Source organism: Elephas maximus, chromosome 4 (assembly GCF_024166365.1).
Source record: "Elephas maximus indicus isolate mEleMax1 chromosome 4, mEleMax1 primary haplotype, whole genome shotgun sequence".
NCBI classification, from domain to species: Eukaryota; Metazoa; Chordata; class Mammalia; order Proboscidea; family Elephantidae; genus Elephas; species Elephas maximus.
The window spans coordinates 182,316,275-182,339,531 of record NC_064822.1 but is presented as its reverse complement, the minus strand read 5'-3'; the positions used below and the strand labels follow the sequence as shown (position 1 = coordinate 182,339,531).

The following is a 23,257-nucleotide window of genomic DNA, read 5'->3' as shown; positions in this document are numbered from 1 at the left end:
GGCGCAGTTGTCCCGGCCTCCGGGAGACTGCTGTGTGCGTTCCGGGCTCTGTGTGTGCCCACCAAGACCCGCACCCCCAACGACCTGGGCGGTGTCTGCCCGGGAGCCCAGGCCTCTGCCTCCCCTCCTCCGAAATGCGAGTCCTCCTACACACGACCTTGGACAAGCGACCGAGCCCCTGCCTGCCTGTTCCTCCCTTCCCTCATCTGTACACAAGGCCAATAACACTGGTACCAGGAGAAGTGGGGTCCTGGCTGCCAGGGCTTGGCATGAGCCTAGCAGTTCCTAAGCGCTCCATAAATGGCCACTGCTATCGTCGCCATGGAGCCCTGGTGGCCAGTGGTTAAGAGCTCGGCCGCTAACCAAAAGCTTGGCCGGCAGTTTGAATCCACCAGTCGCTCCTTGGAAACTCCACGGGGCAGTTCTACTCTGTCCTATAAGGTCATGATGAGTCGGGATTGACTGGATGGCAACAGGTATTACCATCATCTAGGGGCTCCAACTGCTCCCTCTTTGGATGAGGCAGGCTGGGGAGAAGAGCTGGGAACTGGAAGCCAACGCTCTTATCTGTCCATTAGGATAGCCACACTTGTCCTGATCCAACCCTGTTGGAGGTGGACAATAATGACACCTGTCAGATTTGGAGTCAGGCTGACCTCTGTTCCTGCGCACCTTCTCCTCTTTTGACCTTGGCTGCTTCATCTGTAAAATGGGGTGGATGTATGAAAGTGTTACGTCTGTCCAGGAGACCAAGGCCCTTGTTAGCGCCTCCCTCTTCTTCGTATGACAAGGAGCACACAAGCCTGGAGAGATCCAGAGGACCTCACGGTGCTGGCCAGGAGGCTGGGAGGCAGAGAGTGTGCTCAGATGGTAAAGGGTCTCTAGTGGGTGGGAGTCCTCCAAATGATGTGTGGCCTCGAGCAGGTCAGCTACCCTCTCTGGGCCTCGGTCTCTGCATCTGTAAGAGTGGACGGGATGAGCTGAGTGCTCTTACCACCCCACCCATGCCACCCCCATCCATGACCCCCTGTACCCTTCCCACACTCAGGATCCTCATTTCTCCCTAAACAACTGGACTCCTCCGACCCTCACCCTCTGCCACAGACAGCCAGAGAGCCTCTTCCATGAAAATCTGTCACTGACCCTCCTTGAGACCCTTCCATGGCACCCCGTTCCCCTCACTGTGACTCCAGGGCAAGGCAGGTCTTTGAGACTCAAAACGTGGTCGGAAGACCAGCACCATTGGGATTGCCTGGAAGCCCACTGGAAACGCAGAATCTCAGGCCCCACCCCAGACCCACTGAATCAGAATCTGCAGTTAAACAAAAGCGCAAGGGAGTCATGTGCACATGAGAGTTTGAGAGGCACTGATCTGAGCAACACTATGAGACAGGTACTATTATTTTTCCCGAGGCACAGAGAGGTTAAGTAATTTCCTTAAGGTTACACAGGCCACTAAACAGTGGAGCCTGGATTCCAACACACAGTCTGATTACAGACTCATGCAATTAAATCTTTATACTGAGAGTTGGCACGGGAGGGGATAAGCGCCCTGTTATGAGAGGTAGGTAAATAGGAGGCGGGTGCCCATTTGTCAAGGATGCTGCAGTGGGGACTCCTACCCTGGCAGGATATTGGGGTAACAATAGCCATCAAGGCTTGAGCACCTCCTGGTGCTAGACATGGTTCAGGCACAGAAACTCAGGTTCTCTCAGTTCAGCCTCAACAGGCCCCCTGTGAAGCAGGCTTTAGGTTTCCACTTTGCAGGTAATGGATATTGATGCCCAGGGAGGTGAGGTTTGTGGCTAAAGTCCCTCCAGGGAGAGGAGGAGCCTGGCAGTCATCCCAGGACTGTGCCAGGCTCTGAACGGGCTCCTCTGTTCCCTGTCCAGATGCCTCCCTCCTGCCGGTGCCCAGAGAAGGCGGTGGCTATTTAAATCTCTCAGGTGTGGCTGCGGTTCTCTCTGCCCAACCAGCTGGCATCTCCTCTTCAGCGCCCACCTCCTCCCCAAGCCAGGGAAAAGCACGTGCATTTACCATTTGGTGAAACATCTGTCCTCCCAGGAAGCAGCCTCAACTGCCAGCAGGGGCTGGAAGAGGGCTAGAATCTTCCCCTTCCCACTGTTTCTCCCTAGGAGTCCATGGGGGAACTGGCCAAGGCCTGGGGAGGTCTGAGGAATGACTACCATGGTGTTGGAAGGAAAGAACTAGGCTGGGGGGTCTTGGGGGCTGGAATTCCTCCTGAGCCTGCCCCTGTAGCCTTGACTCTGCCATGTCTCCTCTCTGAGTCTCAGATTTCCCATCTGGTAAATGGGGATATTGAAGATATAAGCACTGCTGACTCTTTATGCTGACTGTTCCATGCTTCCCAAGGAGCCTGGTAGTGCAGTGGTTAAGTGCTCAAAAGGTGAGCAGTTTAAACCCACCAGCCGCTCCACAGGAGAAAGATGTGGCAGTCTGCTCCCATGAAGATAACAACCTCGGAAACCCTATGAGGCAGTTCTACTCTGTCCTATAGGGTTGCTGTGAGTTGGAATTAACTCCACTGCAAAGAGTTTCTCATGCTTCTCAATGTCCCTATGAAATGAACACATTGCCCACATTTTATGGATGAGGGAATTGAGGTACCCCCAGGTGGCACAGACCTCCTCTCTCAAAAGCTCTTCCACTCTGTCCTTAGTAAGCAGCCCTGCCTCTTCCGTAGTCCTCATCTTCAAGGTGTGTGAACATTTTCCAAAGCTCTGGGTGGGGGTGGCAAGAACAACGGGAAATCCCCTACTCATTTAAAACACTTAGCTCAGCCCACGGCAGTGCTCCTGTCATCTACCCCTCTGACACTATCTGTCTCTAATGCTGGGTGGTTCCTGGCAAGTCCGTCACCCTGCCGAGCCTCCTTTCCTGATACCCCAAACGTGTCTGCTGTAGGAATGCAGCTGAGGGGAAGCCAAAAGGGAAATTTCCTTCAGCTCAAAGGGCAAGGAATGTTTTCTCATTATCAAAGGAAATTGTATAATAAATTGGTTTCCCTTTTTGCTTTGCCCGCCAGGATATGCAAAATCCAACTTATGGAAGAGAAAATGGGGGAGTTTCTCAATTATAGGAAAAAAAAGTATATACAGTATCTTTTCCTTCCAGGTCCTAAACCCAAAAACCCGTTGCTGTCGCCTCAATTCAGGCTGATAGCGACTCTATAGGACAGAGTAGAATTGCCCCCCTAAGGCTTCCAAGGAGTGCCTGGTGCATTCGAACTGCCGACCTTTTGGTTAGCAGCTGTATCTCTTAACCGCTGCCCCACCAGGGTTTCCTTCGTGGTCCTAGAGCTTTATTACGCTATTATACCACAGTATTGAATTTCCTGCACCCTGCCTTCTGTGCGGAAGCAGCAATGTAAAGGTAAAACCACAATGCTGAGAACACCCCACCACTTAATCGGCTGCCTCTCACCGGGCAGGTCCCTACAAAGAAGGTGGAGTCCTCCTACCCTTTGGGCCAGGGGCTCTCTGTGCTCCTCTCGGGTCCTTAGAGTCCACTAAGCAGGGTCTGGCCTCTGCGAGTGGACGCTCCCCCGTGAAAAGAATGAACTCTTCCCAGGCAGCCCTGAGGTCCCATCCGGGCGGCGCGGACGAGTCCATTCCCTAATCGGGCGGGGGTGGGCTGAGGGAAGCCAGTCTCTTCCCGCGGTCCTGCTCCGGGTGTTTGGGAAGCTCTTTCCGGGCGCAATATTTTTAGAGCGAAAAGCGCAGGGCCGGCGAGGGCCCCGTTTGCGCAGCGAGGAGACAACAGGCTTGGAGCACTGGGAGAGGTGGGAAGGACTCAGGTGCACAAAGGTTGAATGTGGCTCAGTGGAGGGAGTAATTTCAGGGGTGAAGGTGAACTGAAGTTAAAGAAGGCTTCACAGAGGAGGTGATGTATTAGCGGGTTTTGAAGGATGACTAGGAGCTTGCCTCAACTACAAGGCCTGGGGGAAGAAAGTAGAGTCCTACGTAGAAGGGAACTACCTGCGCCAAGGCGTAGAGGTGTGATCCGGACCACCTTCCCAGCGCATCGTATTTGTCAGCGTCTTAAAAAGAGACCAAAGAATGGAAACAACAACAAAAACGGATAAACGTCAGGGTTAGACAGGCTTGATTCAGCCTCAAGTTCCAACGCATACAAGCTGTCCGGATTTAGGCCGTCTGTTTCATCTCCCTGAGTCACAGTTTCTAACAGGTAACCTGGAGATAATTAACTACTGACCTTATAGGGTAGTTAAGCACTTTGCAAGGACTAAACGGCGTAACAAATGTCAGTCCCTTGTTCCTTTAGAGGAAACAGGCCCAAAAGGGCCCAGCAAAGTAAAGCCGGGAGAAAACACGAAATCCTGCGTGTCCTCGAATAGCGATCGCTCCCTCACCGGTTTATTCCCGGAGATGTGCAAAAAAGACAATTAAAAATATCCTCCTGGCCCGAGGGAGCCTTCTGGGGCGCTGATCCGGGAGCGTTGGTTACACGAGTTTTATACATCTGTAAACATTCACCGAGCTGTACTTTTAAGAGGTATGCACTACTGTTCGAAAGTTACACCTCAATTAAAAATAATAATAACTTTGGCCGCGACACCCCTTCCCTTCGCCGCTGGCGACAGGTGTCTTCCTGAGACCCAAAGGCAGCTCTCCCCGCGCGCAGCGCAGGCCCGGCGCCCCGCACTTGGAGTCGTGCGCTGCAAGCCGGCCCGGAGCGGGGTTCCCAAGGCAACCGCAAGCCGCTCGCGTGTCTCCAAAGTGACGCGGCGCGAGGGAAGATCCGGAGCTCGGATTTAAACCCGGAGCCAAGGAGCAAGGCTGGAGAGAGACCACCGCTGGCCAAGCGCAGAGGGGAGCGACTCCGCCCGCGTCGTTGAGCTGGCATTCTGAGTGCACCCAGGAACCACCATCCCGTCCTGACTGTGGCCACAAACCGCTGTTTGAATACCCTCCGCCCCCGGGGATTCACTCTCAGCTCCCCAAGATCACAGGGCAAATTGGGGACAAATCCAGGCCCTTCGTCCTGGTGGCCTCAATCCCAGCTCTCAGCACAGCTGAGTGGGAGGCACGCAGGACTGGGTGCTGGGACCATCTTGGGTTCCGGCTCTGCCAGTACTTGCTGTGAGGTCTTGGAGTCCTCTCTCCTCTCTGGGTCTCAGAGATGGGGGCGACCCCACCGATATCTCAGAGTAGCTGTTGCCAAATATGTAAAACAATGATTATAAAAATGGCTTGTAAACTGTCAAGTGCCTTGCACATGTCACGGAATGTCAGAGTTCCGTCATGTTGCCTTTTTGTCCTCTTCATCACCCCAGCCCCAACTGCAGCCTCGGTGACATTCAGCCACCTGCACAGTGAACCCACAGCTCTGGACACTCCACACTCAGAGGCTTTTAGTCTGAAAGTGAGAGGCCCCCTTTCCCAAGGAAGGGAGAGGGTCCAGGCAGCAGGAACCCCTTGTTCATCAGACCACCACCCCCAGACTTAGAGGGATTCGCAAAGACATCGCCCTCAATCCACCCTCCCGCTTCCTGGCAAGAAGAGCTGGTACACTTCTTTACCCTCCACCCATTTCAAGGCTCCCCACCAAGTGAGGGTGTCATTGTCCCCTGGACAGAGCCTGTCTGGAATGCACTTTGCTAGTCACACACTGGGCATGTGTTTGGACAGCTCTGTGTGTGTGTGTGTGTGTGTGTACACTTGCTCTAAGGGTACATATGCAGTGTTGTATGTGTACACATGGGGTGTGTGTACATGTGGGAGGCATACATACATTGGTGTGTGTGTACTTCGGATTTGTATTTGAGTACGTGTATGTAAATGTGTTTGTGGCTGCACGGTGTGTGTGTGCACAGGTGTATGTTGTGTAATTGCAGCGTATGTGTTTACACACGTATCTATTTGTGTCTTTGTTGGTGGAGGTGCATGTCTAGGTGGGCATTTGTGTGGCCTTATTTGTAGAGTACGTAAGTGGATGTGTTTAGCTGTGAGGATCTGTGATTGCATGTGTGTGGGAGTGTGCTGGCGGTCTTGGGTGCGGGGCTGTCTTGTCCTCCTCCCCTCACCTGGGCGACCTTCTTAAACCAGCTTAGGACTGTGGCCGAGGTCACAGGCATGTGCAAGGCCAGCTCCTGCTCCCTCTGCAGACCTGTGGCTGCCCAGGTCTTTGGCTTGCCCAGGTCTTTGACCAAGGTGGGCACCAGGGACAAGGGTGGACAGGTGAGCCTGGGGCCAGGGTTCGCATGCCACCCCTTCCCCCCCCTCCTCCCCTCCCCACAGCAGGAGCAGCAGCGGGAAAGGTTGGCGGAGGGGGGCTATTTTGGGAGCGTTTCCTTAGCAACAGCTGCCACCGCAGTCTGTGGCGGTTTTTCTATAGGTGCTAAAATATTCCACCCTGGTGACTACTGAGTGCTGTGGGATGGGCAAGGGAGGGGGCAGGCAAGACCCCCTACTGTCCTCTGTCCCCAGGGTACAGCCTGCTGGGATCCATCCTGGCCCTCTGGACCCCCAATGCCTCCTCCCCAGCTCCACTGAACCTCACCCCCTTGGGCTGCCGAGACTTTAGGACTCTAAGGCAGGCCAGCTGCCTCGATTTGCCCCATCTGCAGAATGAGCTGGCTGGACCTGCAGGAACTCTCCAGGCCCACACCTCAGGACTCTGTAACTCTGGCATTGTGAAGTGGCCCTTCCTCTCTCCTCCTCAGTTGTCCTGCTTGCCCCGCCCAAGTTGCCCTCCCCTCCACTCCTCCCAGCACAGGCTGTCAGCTCCCTGCCCCTGAGGGGCCCTGGAGACCAAAGTGGGCTCCCAGAGTGAGCAGGTGAGTGAGCATTCTGCTGGCCTGGAATGACATTTCCCCAGAAACTAGGAGTCAAACCCGGTTCCAATCCTGCCTCAGACGCTTGCTTACTCCCTGAATGACCCTGGGTAAGCCACTTCCGCTCTCTGTTTCCTTACCTGTGAAACAGGAATAATCAAGGTCTACCTCGGAAACTCTGGTGGCGTAGTGGTTAAGTGCTACGGCTGCCAACCAAAGGGTCGGCAGTTCAAATCCACCAGGCACTCCTTGGAAGCTCTATGGGGCAGATCTACTCTGTCCTTGAGTCGGAATCGACTTGACGGCACTGGGTTTGGTTTTTGGGTTTTTTGACCTCAGAGGGTTGTTGTGAGGATTAAATGGAAGAATGGGCAGGAGGCTTTGGCAAAGTCCTTTACAGAAGGACAAAGGTCTTACCGTCATTACCCACAGAGCTTCAGAGCGAGTCTCACTCGTCCAGGGAGCTGTCCCTGGCCAGCTAGGCCATGCCACTCGTAACAATATAACCCCTGCTGCCTCAGTTTCCCGTCAGTAACAGGCACCTGTATCATGGAGTTCTTGTAATAATTAAATGAGATGATGCCTGTGAAGGGCTTGGGATGCGCTGGGCACTCTAGAGGTGCTTCCTCATTGGGTGATGACTGTCCTTCCTCTGCCCCCACTAGCTGACCCCTTGGTCTTTCCTACTCTCAGGTTCTCTAGCTCAATCGTATATTCCTTTAGGACAAGGACTATTTACCCTTTGGGGACCCAGGACGGACTGCCCCATTACAGCTGAGACCTCTGAGGCCAAGAGAGGACAAGCAACTTGCCCAGAGTCACACAGGTTTTGAGGCCCAAACCTTTTCCCCAGTCCTCCACCCCTTCCTCAAAATCATGCCCAGTGACCTGGCATGGGAGACTGATCTCACGCTCTGAGTCTACAGACATCCCTGTCTCCATCCCCACTCCTGCTTATCCCTCCCTCCTTTCCCTGCACCCCAAACTCCCAGGCCAGCCACCAGGCCAGGCCTCTGACCAGGCAAAGAGGCCAGAGGTGGTTTGTATCACCTGCATCGTCCCACTCTCAATTCCTGGGAAGGTATGACAGGTACACACCTGTCACTGACCAGATGAACAGGTTGCTTGAGTTTCCCATCCCTTCACACACTGAAGATTCAGACAGTACGGCATCTGTCCTGGCTGCCAGCCTGTGAGGGCACACAGGGTGGTGAGAGAGACTGAGGAGGGACTGTCGCCGTGTTTATTGAGCACCTACTATGACCTGTGCATTTCCTGTGCCACGCCTCATTTAATCTGCCTTTGTGGCAGGGAACTGTTAGGGTCCCTATTTTATGGAAAGATAAAGTAAATAACTTGCTCAAAGTGACAAAGCTCATATGTGCTTTTGAACTCAAGTTGGGCTGACTCCCAAGCCCATTAAACAAGAACCATATTTGTGCCCAGCCCTGGGACTGGCACGTGGTGGGTGCCAGGTGCTGGGTGAATGAATGACTGGGTGACAAATGACTTCTGCTGGGGTGTCAGGAGGCCTTCCCAGAGGGGGTGGTGTTGAGGCTGGGCTTGGAGAACGTAGGAATTCTCCGGGTGAGAAGGCCAAAGGGCGTTTAGATAGGAGGGACAGCATGTGCAGAGATGTGGAAGTATCTGGTGTGTTTTGGAATCCGTGGGAATCTGGGTGTATGGGTGGGTGCGGGGTGCAGGATAAGGTGGGACCTGGATGCTTTTGGGTGAGGAGGGCCCAAAGGGAAGGAAAATTTCACGACAGTTCGTGTGCTGGATGCAAGCCTTGGGGATCAGCTTGCAAGAGGCGCTAGAGGGGATTTCAGGTTTAATAATTTCTCAACCAGACTTTGAGGTGCCTTGGTTTCTCCTCTCTGAACTGGGGTTGGGGCTCCTTAGTCAGACTACGGCCGGGATCCTGGGAGGTTCTGGCTGTCTAGCTGCAAGTGTTCTCATCTCCTGCCACCCTGGAGGAAGAACACGTTCCTTCCTGCCTCCTCAGAGGGCGCAGCGAGGTGGCAGGATGGCCATGGAAGTGGCTGTCTCGCCAGGGGCTGTGTGGTGTTGGGGGCTTCTCCCCACACTCTCTGCGGGAAGAAGAGCACGGACCCTCCCCTCAGACAGCTTGAGGTAGTAGAAACAGCAGAAAGCAAAAGACTGGGGTTTGGTTTGGCTCTGCCACCCCCACCCCCACCCCCACCCCGTGACGTTGGACGAGCTTCTGACCCCCCTCTGGTACTCAGTCTCCCCGTCTGTAAAATGGGGCGGTGCTAACTGGGTGATTCTTAGGGTCCCTCCATAAGGGCCACCTCGGTCTCCCAGAGCGGGGTGGGGAGGGTCCTTAACTGCTCGAACTCCAGGAGGGGACGGGGACAGCCAGGCGCCATAGGACCCCGGAGCGACCCTCTCCCACCCAGCTCCTTCCCGGCTCTGAGGAAACCTCCCCACCTGCCCCTGGGGGGCTAGAAAACCCGGGAATGGATCATTGGAACCGGTTCAGGGAGGAGCGCTCCTGAGGCCGTGAGGAAAACCTGGTCAGGACTACAGCAGGAGCGGGGCCACGTAGCCCCCAGCCCCTGCCCTAGCCCGGAGCCGCCGGCCCGGCGGTAAGGGGTCTGAAGGCCGGCTAGGCGGAGGGGAATTGGCAGCCCCGGCCCCTGGGCCCACCCGTGGCTCTGGGGCTGGAGGGGCGCGCAGCCTCCGCAGTGGGGTGCGGGTCACGTGTGAGGAGGGGCGAAAGTCGCCGAAAGCGGGGCGGCGTGCCGCGAGTTGGGAGTTCTCGGCGCGCCGCGGGCGGCGGGAGCTCAGGCTCCCGGGCTAGCCGGGGACGCGGCGGAGGCGGGGGCCGGGGTCCGAGACCTAGGGGGCCGCACCAAGAGCGCGCGAGAGAGACAGAGAAGGACAGAGCCCGGGAGGAAGCCAGAGCGCGCAGGGAGAGAGCCAGAGCAGAAGCAGGGAGAGGCAGGGGAGAGACTGGGAGGGCGACAGAGACAAGACAGCGAGCCTGCAGGGAGAGACAGAGAGACCGAGGGAGGCTGGAAAGACGAGGAGAGGGACAGAGACAGGCAGAGGGTGGAGACCCAGAGGGCGCGGGAGAGAGACTGGGAGCGCGAGGGGCTGGTGCTGGCAGAGCCTGGCGGCGGGGGCGGGAGGGCGACCCAGGCCCGAAGGCAGAGGGGTCGCTGGACGGAGCGAACGCCTCGGGGCAGGACACTGAGTGCAAGGCGGGGGTCAGAGCACAAGCGGGGCGGAGTGACGGCGAAGGAACAGCGGGGGGCGGCGGCAGGAAGGCGCCTACGGCGGGGGCGGGGGGCGCGAGCGCGGGCGGCCGCGCGGGATGGGTCCCCGGACCCCGGCGCTCTGACCCCGGCCCGGGCCGAGGATGCTGACGCCAAGACGGCTCCGAGGGCGCGGCACCGGCCAGCGCTGAAAGTTGGGCGGCCCGCGGGGAGCTGCGCGGGACGGCGCGGAGGCGCGGAGACCCCGGGACCCACGCACAGTTCGCCCGGCAGCCGGGCTAGGGGAGGGGGTGGGGGCCGCCGGCCGAGTTCGCGGAGCAGGGCGCCGGGGCTCCCCTCTCCCTACCCGGGACGCCCGCCAGCCAGACTGCGACGTGGGATGTAGCGTCCGCTAGCCGCCTCCCGGACACCCATCGGACCCTCCGCCCGCGGTAAGCCCGGCGCGCGCCCACCGCGGTCTCCGTCCGTTCGTCTGTCCGTCTGTCCCGCCGCGTGCTGTCTGTGTGTCCCGGTGCCCCGCTGCTCCGACGCGGCCCGCTCGGCCTTATCCCTGACCGGGGTCCGGACGCCCGGCGCGCGTTAGGCGCGGTCCCGTGACTCTCGGGGAGCGGGGCTGACTCAGTCTGTACGTCGGGAGTGTAGCGGTCTGGGTTGTGGCCAAGGAGGGGATAGTGGGAGTGGAAGGACGCCTTAACCTCTTGCCCCGGCCACGACCTTTCCCTGCCTCCACACACCCCCAGTTGTCACTCCCAGTTTCAGAGGCGCTTCAAGGCGGATCACGTGTGGCGAGGGGGGTCTCCTCTCCACCTCTCCAACTGCAGCCTGTTTGAAAATGGCCCTGCCATCTGGCAGAGAACGAAATCCTCTTCTCATGTGTTGAACACCTACTTTGTGCCAGGCACCCTCAGGAGTTCACAGTCGTAGACACAGGCTGGGGAGAGAGGTAGGGACTGCTTTTCCTCTGTGCTGGGAGAGCCCCAAGGAAAAAGAGGGCTGAAGGAACCCCTGACCAGGGAGAACTTCCCCTGCAACCTGCTTAATGTCCCTCTCACCAGCCTCCACCTATTTGCCGTGTACCCATACTTCTGCCCCAAATGCTCTGGCTTCTCTGGGTGGGGAGGGGAGGTAGGAAGACAGTAGGTGGGAGCGTGGTGGGGTGGGGGGGCGGCTGGAGGCACAGGTGGCTGGCTAAGTTGACAGGTGAGGGCCTCAAGAGCAGTAGAATGGCCAAGAGGCAGGTGAGAGGAGAAGGAGCTGAGGGAGGGAGGCCTGAGGGCCAGAGCCCTGGGTGTGGGGGTGTGTGTGTAACAGCTCGCAGCTCCTCCCCCACATCCAGTCCTATGACCTCCGGGGCTTGGGTCCTTTTTGTGGGGCTGTTGGCAGGACTTTAGGGGCCTGAGAGCCTCTGCTGTGGCCCTGGCTTGACCTAGGATGAGGGTTGAGGGAGCAAGTGGTGGAAAAAGGTAGTGGGATAAGGGCTGGGGGCAATATGGTGGCAAAGGCCACTGGAGCCTAGAGGGCTGAAACTAGAACATTCGATCCTATTCTCCATTGGGAGGAGGGGCTCATTCTGGGGTTTTCCGTGGCTGGGGAGTGAATACCAGCCAGTCATTCAGGCTCCCAGAAATCAGCTCACCTAGCTGAGAGACCAGCACCGTGGGCAAGTCACTCTCCCTCCCCGATCCTCAATTTCTACATCTGTGGAGTGGGGACATCAGTCCCTGCCCCACTGACCTCCAAGGGGGGCCTCAGGGCTCAAATGAGCTGAGGGCTGTTTATGGACTGTGGAAAGTGCTGGGCAAATGGAAGTAAGGACTCATTTTACCTTTGGGGGGGTGAGCAGTTAACGGTGGGGAGTGGGGGCATCTGGCCCGAAATCAAGAACTCATGAGGGTACCAGTATCTGGGAACTAGAGGGGATCTGGGGCTTGAGAGCCCCTTGGGTTAGCCTTGAAAAGGAAGCTTCTTCTTCAGAAAAAGTCTTTGGGGCAACTGGGACAGACAGAGCTAGCCTTGAGTTTCTGCTGGGTGCCCTTGGGTCCCTGGCTTGACCTCTCTGAGTCTCAGTTTCTTCACCTGGAGAATGGGGGGGGGTGGTATTGGCCTCCTAGGGTTGTTGAATCATATACCGCTGAAGTCAGATCTCTGAAAGCAGTTTGCATGAGCCTGAAGCGTAGTAGGTTCTTAACAGACATTTGCGAACAGAGACTGAAGCAGTGCTGGCTCGGAAATGCTGCAGAAAGATCCCTTCGCTGAGAAGACGATAAGAGGGAAGGGGAAGAGGAACAGTGTAGGCTCACAGGGCGGGCTGGTTCTTAATGTAGATCTGGGGGAGGCGGGGGCGAGTGCTGAGGGGGGTGTGAGGAGGAGGGGGCCCCTCCGCGGGGACCACTGAGTCACGAGGACATGTAAGCGACATGACAACCGGCAACATGGTAACCAGGAGACTAGCAGCGGTGGGAAATGGAGCTGGAGCGGTGTGTTGGGGGTAGGGGGGTGGCGGGACTGGCAGCACTGGGGTGGAGGGTCCTGGGAGTAGCTAGGCTGGGCCTCTCAGAGTGTGGAGGGGAGCCCAATGCCAGGCAGGCTGGGACTGGGTAGATGGCTATAGTGGAGGGTGGGGTGGGGCCTCCAGGGTTCGCTGGGCAGGGGGGCTTCTGTACCTCCCCAGGCTCCTCGCTCCTCTCCTCCACATCCCCACTTTTCATGCCTCTCCCCCTAGGATGCCAAATTTGGCTCACGCAATCTGTCGTCTCTCTTCTGAGATTGGCACCAGGACCAAAGCCGAGTGCATTACATCACCACCGCTCCCCCTGCACGAGGGGAGAAGGAGCAGGAGGGACGGAGGGACAGAGGGACGGGGGGGGGGGGGGGGACAAGCGGCCAACCTGTAACTTTCTTTCCTGCCTTCCTGCTCACTCATTCCCCCTCCACCCAGGTGTAGGGGGCTTCTGGGGACGGCCAAGCAGGGCCCAGAGGCAGGACACAGACTCCATTCTCTGGGAGATCCTGGAGCCAGGCAGGAAGTCAGGCCATCTTGCTGTCCCCTGGCGGGGGGCCTGGAGGCAGAAGCCTTGCCCTGCGACCTTGGGCAAGTTCCCTCCCCTCTCCATGCAGAGTGCACACCTGTCCTGATCTTGGTGACTCTCCTGAAAAAGGGTGCTCTTGAGTCCTGCTGCTCTCCCAGGGACAGGGGAGGGAGCCTGAATTTCCAGTCTCTCTCTGTGACCTTGAGCAAGTAGCCTGCCCTCTCTATGCCTCCATCTCTTCACCTGTAAAGTGGGAATGATAGAACCCTCAAAGGTAAACCCCTAAGGCACTAGACAAGAAAGTAGGAAACAGGAGAGAGCTGGGCTCTGGCTCTCCAGCCACAGACACTCAGGGGCCCTGTGGCTCCTGGCAGGCCAGTCTGGAGGTGCAGGGCAGGCAGACCCAGCCATGAAGGAGAGCCGGGGGATGGCTCAGTCAGACAGAAGGCTTGGGACTTAAATCACTGGTCTGATGCCCTCATTTTGCAAAAGTGGAAACCGAGGCCCAGAGGGGGAAGAGCACTCCCCCAGGGTCACAGTGAGGGCTTGGGGCTGAAGGAGGCAGAGCTGGGGCCTGACGCCAGAGCTCCTGGCTCCCAGCCCTGCCTGGAGGCAGATGGACAGACAGGCAGATGCGCACACACCGTGAGAAACTGTAGCAAGCCCAGACTAGGACCCAGGAGCTTTGCAGGTCAGTTTCTGGCTTTGCCCCCACACCGCCCCCCATTCCTCAGCTCCCTCTCCTCCACCCTTCCTTTGGTCTATTTGAGGAGCCCAGTTTCAGGCTCATTTTAAAGCCAGTTTTAGACAGTCCCAGGCATGGAAAGACTGGATTTGGGGTAAAACTGGAAGGTTATGGTCCCTTCTAGAAAATTCCCAGAGCTAGAAGCACAGAAGGATAGGGAGCAGCTACGGGTGTTTCGTGAAGCAGTGAGCTCCTAGCTCCCAGAGCTATTCAAGCAGACCCAGATGATCATCTGCCGGGGGTCCTGCCTTAAGGGCGAGCTTGAATGACATTTCCACCTCCAAAATCCCAGGATCCTTTGATATCCCTCAAGGAGAAGCTGGGAAGCAGCCCCCATCACTTACCCACTTCCTAGCAAGCGAGCTCACTTTACCGAGCCAGGTACTGGACTAGAGGCTTTGCAATTATCGTCTATAATCCTCCCAGCAAACTCCCAGGGTTGATATTGGTGACCCCACGTTACAGATGAGGAGAGCCTGGGCTCAGAGAGCCAAAGTGCCTTGCCCAAGGTCACCCAGCAGGGAAGTGGAGGAGCCGGGATTCCAGGCCAGTCAGATTCCCAGGGGCAGTCCCTGGGACTTTCTGGGAGAAGAGTGGGAAATGTCCCCGCCCCCCCTCCTGGGTTGGGGCTTGGCAGGAGATGGTCTGGTCACCCCCACAGTACGACACCCCCTTAGGGATCCTCTGGGGGCTCCATTCTGAAGACACAGATGTAGCATGCGGAGGCGGGGAGGCTGCCTGTCTCCTGGCCCAGGGCTCTGTTCCCTGCGCCACTGGGCAAGGAGGGGCCTCTGGGCCGAAGGTGGTGTGAGGTCTGGGATTGTACGTGCAGGCCGTCCAGATGATTAACCAGAGGGCTATGAGAGTTCTGGGTGTGGGTCGGGAGGGAGAGGGGTTAGAAACCAGCAGGAAGACAGCAGCTCTCACCTCTGTCCCGAGGCCACCCACAGATGCCAGCATCATCCAGCCTGGATGGGGTTAGCTTTGGTTGATGGAGAATCTTCCCCTACCCAGGTCAGGGGGAGCCTTTGTGGATGGAACCTGCCTGGCAAGAGGAGCTGCTTGGCGACGGAAGCCTTGGGCGTGGCTTTCTGTGTGACCTTAAGTCAGTTCCTCACCCTCTCTGAGCGTGGCACGCCCAAATGTCAAAGAGTCTGGACTGAATTATCTGTTTGCACAAAGTAGCTGCTGTTGGGATGTTATCTCAAGGTGCTCCTCCCACCCCCATGAGGAACCTGGGCCCTGGGCAGGGGGTGGGCCAGGATCCTGGGGTTTGGTGTAACCTTTAAGCCTCCTGGGCTGCGACCCAGCACTCCTAGGGGTGTGGGGGGATCTCCGGGCACAGCCCTTCTTCTCCTTTTCATCTTTATTTTTCTCCTGCTCTCTCTTCCCCTGGCTACGTGGGCTGATCGCTGCTCAAACTTTTAATTCAGATGGTAATTGAAATAATAATATGGGCTGAGGCCCCTCTGCTTGTGACGCTGCAGCTGGTGGAGCTCGGCTATGAATAGACCTTGAGTCACACACGCGCGCGCTCCTGCTCCTCCAGGCGCGTACACGGTGCTCATGGGGTGGTAGGTGGGGTGCAGCTTGGGGTGCAGGGGTGGGCTCATGCTCCAGCTTGCCCTGAATCTTGCCCTCTTTGGGCAGTTCTGTTCCTGTGACCTACTGTCTGGTCCCGGTGGTGAGCCTGGAGGACTTGGGGGACAATGGTCCTCCCCCATTTACAGAAGGAGAAACTGAGGGTCAACAAAGGGAATGGCTGGCTGGAAACCAGTAGAAAGTGTCTGGATTTGAACTGATGGTTTTTGCCACTGTTCTTTTTCAGGACGCATTGACCAGAGCAATGGGGGCGGGGAGAAATGTTGGGGTTCGGCTCCCTTCGTTGTGTCTCCGTGCCTCACCCCACAGCCTATACACACACTCACTCACACACACAGCATACACGCACTCACAGAGATTGATGGTGGTTGGTGGTACTGCTTGACAGCTACGGGTGACAAAGAAGCTTTCTCCCGGGTGCTGCTCCAGGAGAGCAGAAGAGCCCCTGAGTGCCAGGCTTTGTGCTGGGCCTTATAGTCATGATTTCTGTCCACCAGGACCATTGCCCCCACTTTTCAGATGAGAAAACTGAGCCTCAGCAAGAAGCAAGGGCTCACCCAAGGTTCCGCAGTTAGAAACCGCCATCTCTCCTTCCTCCTAGCGATGAGTCCCTTTCCAGCCATTCTGGGCCCTCCCATCTGGCTCTCTGAAGGAAGGAGGGCATGTCTCTTCCAGCCTGGGCTCCCCTTTCTCTCCCTGTGACAGTCCTCCACTCCTCCCTGTGGATGTCTGGCCAGTCATTTACTAGTCCAGTGGCAGCGGCTGGAACATCTGGCCTCAGCAGGCAGGCCAAGGTGAGGTGTCCATGAGGGGCCCTGCAAGTCAGGGAGAGGGCCCCTAGAGGTGACCCGGCAGGTGGTCCTCAGTGTTCCAGGCCAGCAGGAGCTGTGTAGCAGGAGGCAGCATTGTCATGGTGACCTAGCAGCTGGGACTTTGGTCCAGGCTCGGAGTCTGTCCAGGTGGGCCCAGTGGGGGCCCCGAGAAGGGCAGAGGGGATTCCTGGGGAGATGGGGCGTATGAATGGAGCGGAAGCCTGGGACTATGGAGACAGCTCCCTCAGCATTGCCCAGCCCCATCTGGCCCCTGTTCTGCTCCTGTTTCTGCCTTCTCCCCTGCGAGAACGGAGATACTGAGCCCAGAGGCCACAGTGATTTGCCCAAGGTCACACAGCAGTAGTGAAAGAGCCCAGGGCTGCTTCTGACTCCCCTGCCTTCTGCCCCCCCAGGGCTGACACTCTGTCTCTCTCTAGAACATTCCCCAGATCTCCAGGGTTTGGAGGAGGAGAGATGGAGCTGGATCTCTTTATCTCCCCCTCCCCTAGGAAAATTCCCAGATTGGATAGATGGGGGAGCAGCCCCTTGTCACAGCTGGTACCCAAGGCAGAAAGAGTATGGCTGCCTGAGTCAGGCAGGCCTGGGATCAAATCCCGGTTCAGTCACTCACTTACCCTGCGTGACCTTGACTAGGTCACTGTCCCTTTGGGAACCTCTCTTTGCTCTTCTGTGGAACTGGGACAACCCAGAGTAATGGGTGGGATATACCCAGCTTTCTCTTTTCTGGTGCCACCTATTTCTGGAGCCCACCCCAGCTCCACCCGGGCTACAGGGATGGGAGGGGGCTTTAGTAGGTCAGGGAGCAGGGGTATGCGTGCACCCTGGGGGTTCATATCCACTTTACTGATGGGGAGGTTGAGGCCTCAGGGAGCAGGCTTGCTCAACCTCAAGTTGGTGGCAGAGTTGGCACCAAGTTTTGCTTTCTTACCTCTAGGACACCTCAGCAAAGTCTCTTCCCCAACCCTGCCCCATCCGGCAGCTCCTCGCCAACCCCACCCCCCAAACTTGCCCTTTGAGCCTCTCCCCTCGCCCCACGGGCCTGAGAAGATGTCCAAAGCCCACTCTGCCCTGCGAAATTAAAGTGCCACTCAACCCAGAGTTGGGAGACAGATGGCATGGGGGCTGGCAATTCTAAGGCTCTGAGGTCATACAGGGGGAAGAGCTCCAGGGCCCCTGGCTGAGGGTGACAAGAAGGGACCTTTGTGGTCTTTGAACCTCCCACCCACACAGGCTTCCCTTGTCCAGTCACTTGGACAAATGGGCATCAGAGTCTCCCCACAGCCTCGTGATGGGAGCTCACCGTCTCCCAGACAGCCCCCTCCATCTCTGGAAGGTTCTGCTAACCAAGAACCTCCCACTCTCGCCCTCCCTCTGCACTCTGGAACGAGAGGGACCCAGGCTGTTCCCAACAGGAGCGGTGGCCATCTCTTCCTCCTGAGGCTCCTTGCCTACTAATTTAGGCCCATTTGGGGCCCTCGATAGGAACACAAGGTCTGGCTCCAAGCTCATCCCCACTGAGTGGCTGTGTGTGGCCTTGGGCAGCTTGTTCTCCTCTCTGAGCCTCCATGCCCTGGCCTGGAAGAGGGGGCTTGTGCCCCCATGTCCGAGGGTTGCTGGGAAGAGTGTATGCTTGAGTGTATGGTGGCCTGTGGTTGACGTGAGATACTTGGTTGCCAGTGGTGCTTCCTGGGACAGGTTTCCAGGCCCCCTGCCCTCCCCACATACATGCACTCACTGGCCATCGCTTTTGGATACTGCTACTCCAGATATCTCAGGTGTCAGGTGTCAGCACCCTGGCTCCCTGCTTTGCACCCCTCCAAGCCCTGCCCTCCTCTGTTAGCCCCTGAGACCTGGTTGGGCAGGGCAGGGCTGGCTGAGCGCCAGGCACCAGGCCATGCAGCTGCAGATCCTGAGGCCACTTGACCTTGGAAAGAGCTTCTCTCTGGCTGGGCTTCAAGGCCGTCCCCCAGGCACCAGGCAGGGCTAGGGAGCAGCAAGGAGAAGGGCACCAGGGTGGAGCAGAGAGAGGGCCATGGCTACCCACATCAGGGCTGGTCTGGGTCCCTGAGACAACGGGCCAGGAGACAGAGAGAAAGGACAGCCAGCCACAGGAGGGAGCTACAGTTAGCAGCTGCATGGATCAGCATAGTGGAGGCTCACTCCTCACAGTCAAGTCTGCTGCCTGAGAAGGTGGTGAAGTCCCAGGCATATGAGGTGTGCGAGAAACTGCTGAATGACACCTGTTAAGGGGCAGCAGAGGTTCTAACACAATACCGGGGGAAGGGATTGGACTCAGAGCCCAAAGAGTCCCTGTTGTTTGGGCTGCAGTGTGGGGGTTATGTAACCTTAAGGATCTAACAGTCCCCCATGACTCCTCCCTCACAACTGTGTCCCCCCAAAAGCTCATGATCTAAGCATGGTCACATGCAGCTTCAAGACAAGCCCTGCATCCCCCTTCCAGCCTCCTCACAGCCCTATGCACCCCCTAGATTGGTGTTCTCCAAATTGCAGGCAGGGCCTGGCCCCATAGTGGGTTATGAAGTTGATTTAGTGACTTGCAATGGAAACCCTGATGGCATAGTGGTTAAGTGCTATGGCTGCTAACCAAAGGCTGGGCAGTTTGAATCCGCCAGGCGCTCCTTGGAAACTCTATGGGGCAGTTCTACTCTGTCCTATAGGGTCGCTGTGAATCGGAATTGACTTGACGGCACTGTGTTTGTTTTTTTTTTGGGTTTTGGACTACATATTTTTAAAAAACAAGATAAAATAGAAAATTTCAAAGCACTTAGCATGTAGTGAGGGTCGGTATTGTTTTGTGAAGCTCTTGTTTCAACTTTGAAAAAGTGTGTACTGTATAATGAGTAGCAGTATACAGTACATTTTTTCTACTCTGGGTAGTAGGAAACCCTGGTGGCTCAGTGGTTAAGAACTATGGCTGCTAACCAAAAGGTCGGCAGTTCAAATCCGTCAGGCGCTCCTTTGAAACTCTATGGGGCAGTTCTACTCTGTTCTGTAGGGTTCCTATGAGTCAGAATTGACTCGACGGCAGTGGGTTTTTCAGGTTCTGGGTAGTGGTCAAAAAGTTTGAAAGCTACACCCTAGATGGAAGTCTTAGAGGCGCCACTATAGAGGCTCAGATGTGCAGATTTCTTTTGTTCAGAATGCTTGTCTCCTAAGAAAATAGTGCTGAGTTTTCCAGGGTGCCAGGTGGTATAAATAGCTGAGCGCTGGACTACTAACTGAGAGGTTAGCAGTTCAAATTCACCCAGAGGCATCTTGAAGTAAGCCCTGGCAATCTGCTCTTGAAAGGTCACAGCCCTGAAAACCCTATGGAGTAGTTCTACTCTGCACACATGGGTCACCATGAATGGGAATTGACTCCACAGCCATTAACAACAGAATACTCCAGAATGCCAGGGTTCTGTCCTCAGAAGCAGCTTCCTTTTCCTTGCCACCCCGCAACTAGCTCCAGGCCCCTTAAGCTCCTCCAGGCCAGCCCCTCCATCTGCACAGCCCAGGCCCAGCCCCGCTCGAGCTTCATGCTTTCCTGCTCTCCCCACATCTTCCTGGGGGCCTTCGCACAAAGTCCTCTGGCTTTGGTTCCAGTCTTCATACACAGGGTTCAGTAAGGCAGGGTTGTGTCTTACTGACTTTTGTTCCGCCAGCACACAGTAGATGCTCAATAAATGTCCATTCATTCCACAATTATTTATAGAGCGCCCTCTGCAGCAAGGCACTGTGCTGTGCTGGAGATATGATAGGCAGGAAAGTACATTTAGGGTGTTGAATGAATGAATGAAGGAGACGGTTGGCTGGGACCTGAGAGCGTCTGGTCATAGGAACCAGCCAGAGGGACTGGTCAGAAATGATGAGTGAAGCTCAGAGCAACTTAGCTGCATGTAGTAGGTGTTTCATGAGCAAGCAGGAGTGTGGGGAGAGGAGCAGGGGTTCAGTGTTCTCTCAGGCCCTCCTGAGCCTCTCTGTCTGCCATGTTCTCTCAGCTAGGCCTGGCCCTTTCCTCCCCACAGCCTCTGGGACTCCCCACCTACTACCTGGGAGGACACCTGGGGAGGAGCCTGGGCTCTGTGGGGAGGGTGAGGCAGAGGCCTGAGGCCTCAGATGGCCTGTCCCCACTGCCCCCATTCGTGGCCTCTGTGTTCAGTGCCCTGTGGCACAGAAGGTCTCCTTCAGGTTTTGGCTCAGAGGCCACCTCCATGGAGTGGCCTCCCTGACCACGGTGTCAGAAACAGCTTCTTCCTGTCCACCTTCTGTCACATCACCCTGCTTAGGTCCTTCATGGGAATTATAACCGAAAAGATCCCATTTCTTTGTTAGTTGTCAGATATTTATTAAGCAACCTACTATGTATAAGGAGGGGGCCTGGTGGAGCAGTGGTTTAGAGCTCAGGCTGCTGCTAACCAAAAAGTCAGCAGTTCGAATCCACCAGCCACTCCTTGGAAACCCTATGGGGCAGTTCACCTCTGTCCTCTGTCCTATACGGTTGAGATGAGTTGCAAATGATTCAACAGCAACGGGTTTGGTTTGGTTTTATGTACAAGGAAAGGAGCCCTGGTGGCACGATAGCTAAAGTGCTAGGCTGCTAACCAAAAGGTCAGCAGTTCAATCCCACCAGCCACTCTGTAGGAGAAAGATGTGGCAGTCTGTTTCTGTTTAGATTACAGCCTTGGAAACCCTATGGGGCAGTTCTACTCTTTCCTGTAGGGTCGTTGTGAGTCGGAAATGCCTCCAAGGGAACAGATTTTTTTTGGTGTGTGTATAGGCTTGCTATGAGTTGGTATCTACTCAACAGCAATGGGTTTGGTTTTTGGTTCTGTTTGGCGCAGGAGACCTGGTAGTGCAGTAGTTAAGTGCTCGGCTGCTAACTGAACGATTAGCAGTTCAAAACTACCAGCCGCTCCGTGGGAGAAAAGACCTGGCAATCTGCTCCCATAAAGATTACAGTTAAGGAAACCCTATGGCGCAGCTCTACTCTGTTCTTTAAGGACCCTATGAATTGGAATAAACTCGGTAGCACACAACAACAACAAGTGTCTTGCAAGTGGTTTGTGATGAGCTGCTAACCGACAGGTTGGTGGCTCAAATGCACCCTGCAGCATCATGGAAGAAAGGCCTAATGTAACTTTATTTACACACACAGACATATTTGTTTAAATGAATAATAAGCCTTTCATCATTAGCTCAGAAATCTGGGCTTACTTTTTTTTTCTTTTGTAAATAGGAAACCCTATGGGGCAGCTCTACTCTGTTCTCTAGGGACCCTATGAATTGGAATAAACTCGATAGCACACAACAACAACATGTGTCTTGCAAGTGGTTTGTGATCAGCTGCTAACTGACAGGTTGGTGGTTCAAATCCACCCTGCAACATCATGGAAGAAAGGCCCGGTGATCTACCTCCATAAAGATTACAGCCAAGAAAACCCCGTGGAGCAGTGCTACTCTGTAACACATAGGGTCGGGATCGACTTGATGGCAATGAGTTTGTATTTCGTTTATGTGCCAGGCAGGAGTCCCTGAATGGCACAAGTGGTTAAGTGCCCAGCTACTAATTGTGAAGGTTGGCGATTTGAATCCACCCAGAGGTGCCCCGTAAGAAAGGCCTGACAATCTACTTCCAAAAAGTTATAGCCATTGAAAATCCTACGGAGGGAGTTCTACTCTAAAGCACATGGGGTCGCCATGAGTCGGAGTCAACTTGAGGGCAACAGGTTTGGTTTTTGTTTTTTATGTGCCAGGCACTGGGGTGCCCCTCACGCCTGTCAGTTTGTTGTACTATGGGGGCTTGTGTGTTACATGCTGGAAGCTATGCCACTAATATTTAAATACCAGCTGGGTCACCCATGGTGGACAGGTTTCAGCCGAGCTTGTAGACTCAGACAGACTAGGAAGAAGGAACCGGTGATCTACTTCTGAAAAGAATTAGCCAGTGAAAACCTTATGAATAGCAGTGCAACATTGTCTGACATAGTGCCGGAAGATGAGCCCCCCAGGTTGGAAGGCACTCAAAAGATGACTGGGGAAGGAAGAGCTGCCTCCTCAAAGTAGAGCTGACCTTAATGACGTGGATGAAGTCAAGCTTTCAGGACCTTCATTTGCTGATGTGGCACAACTCAAAGTGAGAAGAAACAGCTGCAAACATCCATTAACAATCAGAACCAGGAATGTACAAAGCACGCATCTAGGAAAATTGGAAATCATCAAAATGAAATCGAACGCATAAAGATCGATATCCTAGGCATTAGGGAGCTGAAATGGACTGGCATTGGCCATTTTGAATCAGACAATCATATACAACAACTTGAAGAGGAATGGCTTTGCATTCATTGTCAAAAACTTCATTTCAAGATCTATCCTGAAGTCCAACACTGTCAGTGATAGGATAATATTCATATGCTTTACAAGAAAGACCAGTTGATACGATCAGTTGTTCAAATTTACGCACCAACCACTAAGGCCAAAGATGAAGAAATTGAAGATTTTTACCAGCTTCTGGAGTCTGAAACTGATTTAACATGCAATTAGAATGCACTGATAATTACTGGTGATTGGAACGCGAAAGTTGGAAACAAAGAGGAAGGATCAGTAGCTGGAAAATATGGCCTTGGTGATAGAAATGATGCGGGAGATCGCGTGATTGTACTTGGCAAGACCAATGACTTCTATTGCCAATACCTGTTTTCACCAACATAAATGGTGGCTCCTCCATGTGTCTGTCAGTTTATCCTACTGTGAAGGCTTGAGTGTTGCTGTGATGCTGGGAGCTGTGCCACCAGTATTCAGATACCAGCAGGGTCACCCATGAAGTACAGGTTTCAGCTGAACTTCCAGACTAAGACAGACTAGGAAGAAGGACCCAGCAGTCTACTTCTGAAAAGCATTAACCAGTGAAAACCTTATGAATAGCAGCAGAACACTGTCTGATATAGGGCTGGAAGATGAGCCCTCAGGTTGGAAGGCACTGAAAATAT

General features: G+C 55.4%; 1 protein-coding gene across 1 annotated transcript in view; it reads left to right on the top strand.

Moving 5' to 3' along the window:
- The first annotated feature begins 10,165 nt into the window (after positions 1-10,165).
- The window catches only part of KCNJ4 (potassium inwardly rectifying channel subfamily J member 4), a 35,054-nt gene continuing 21,962 nt past the window's right edge, over positions 10,166-23,257 (top strand). Inside the window, exon 1 of the mRNA XM_049884434.1 lies at positions 10,166-10,490. The gene's annotated coding sequence lies outside the window, so the exon portion shown is untranslated. The remainder of the gene's footprint in view (positions 10,491-23,257) is intronic.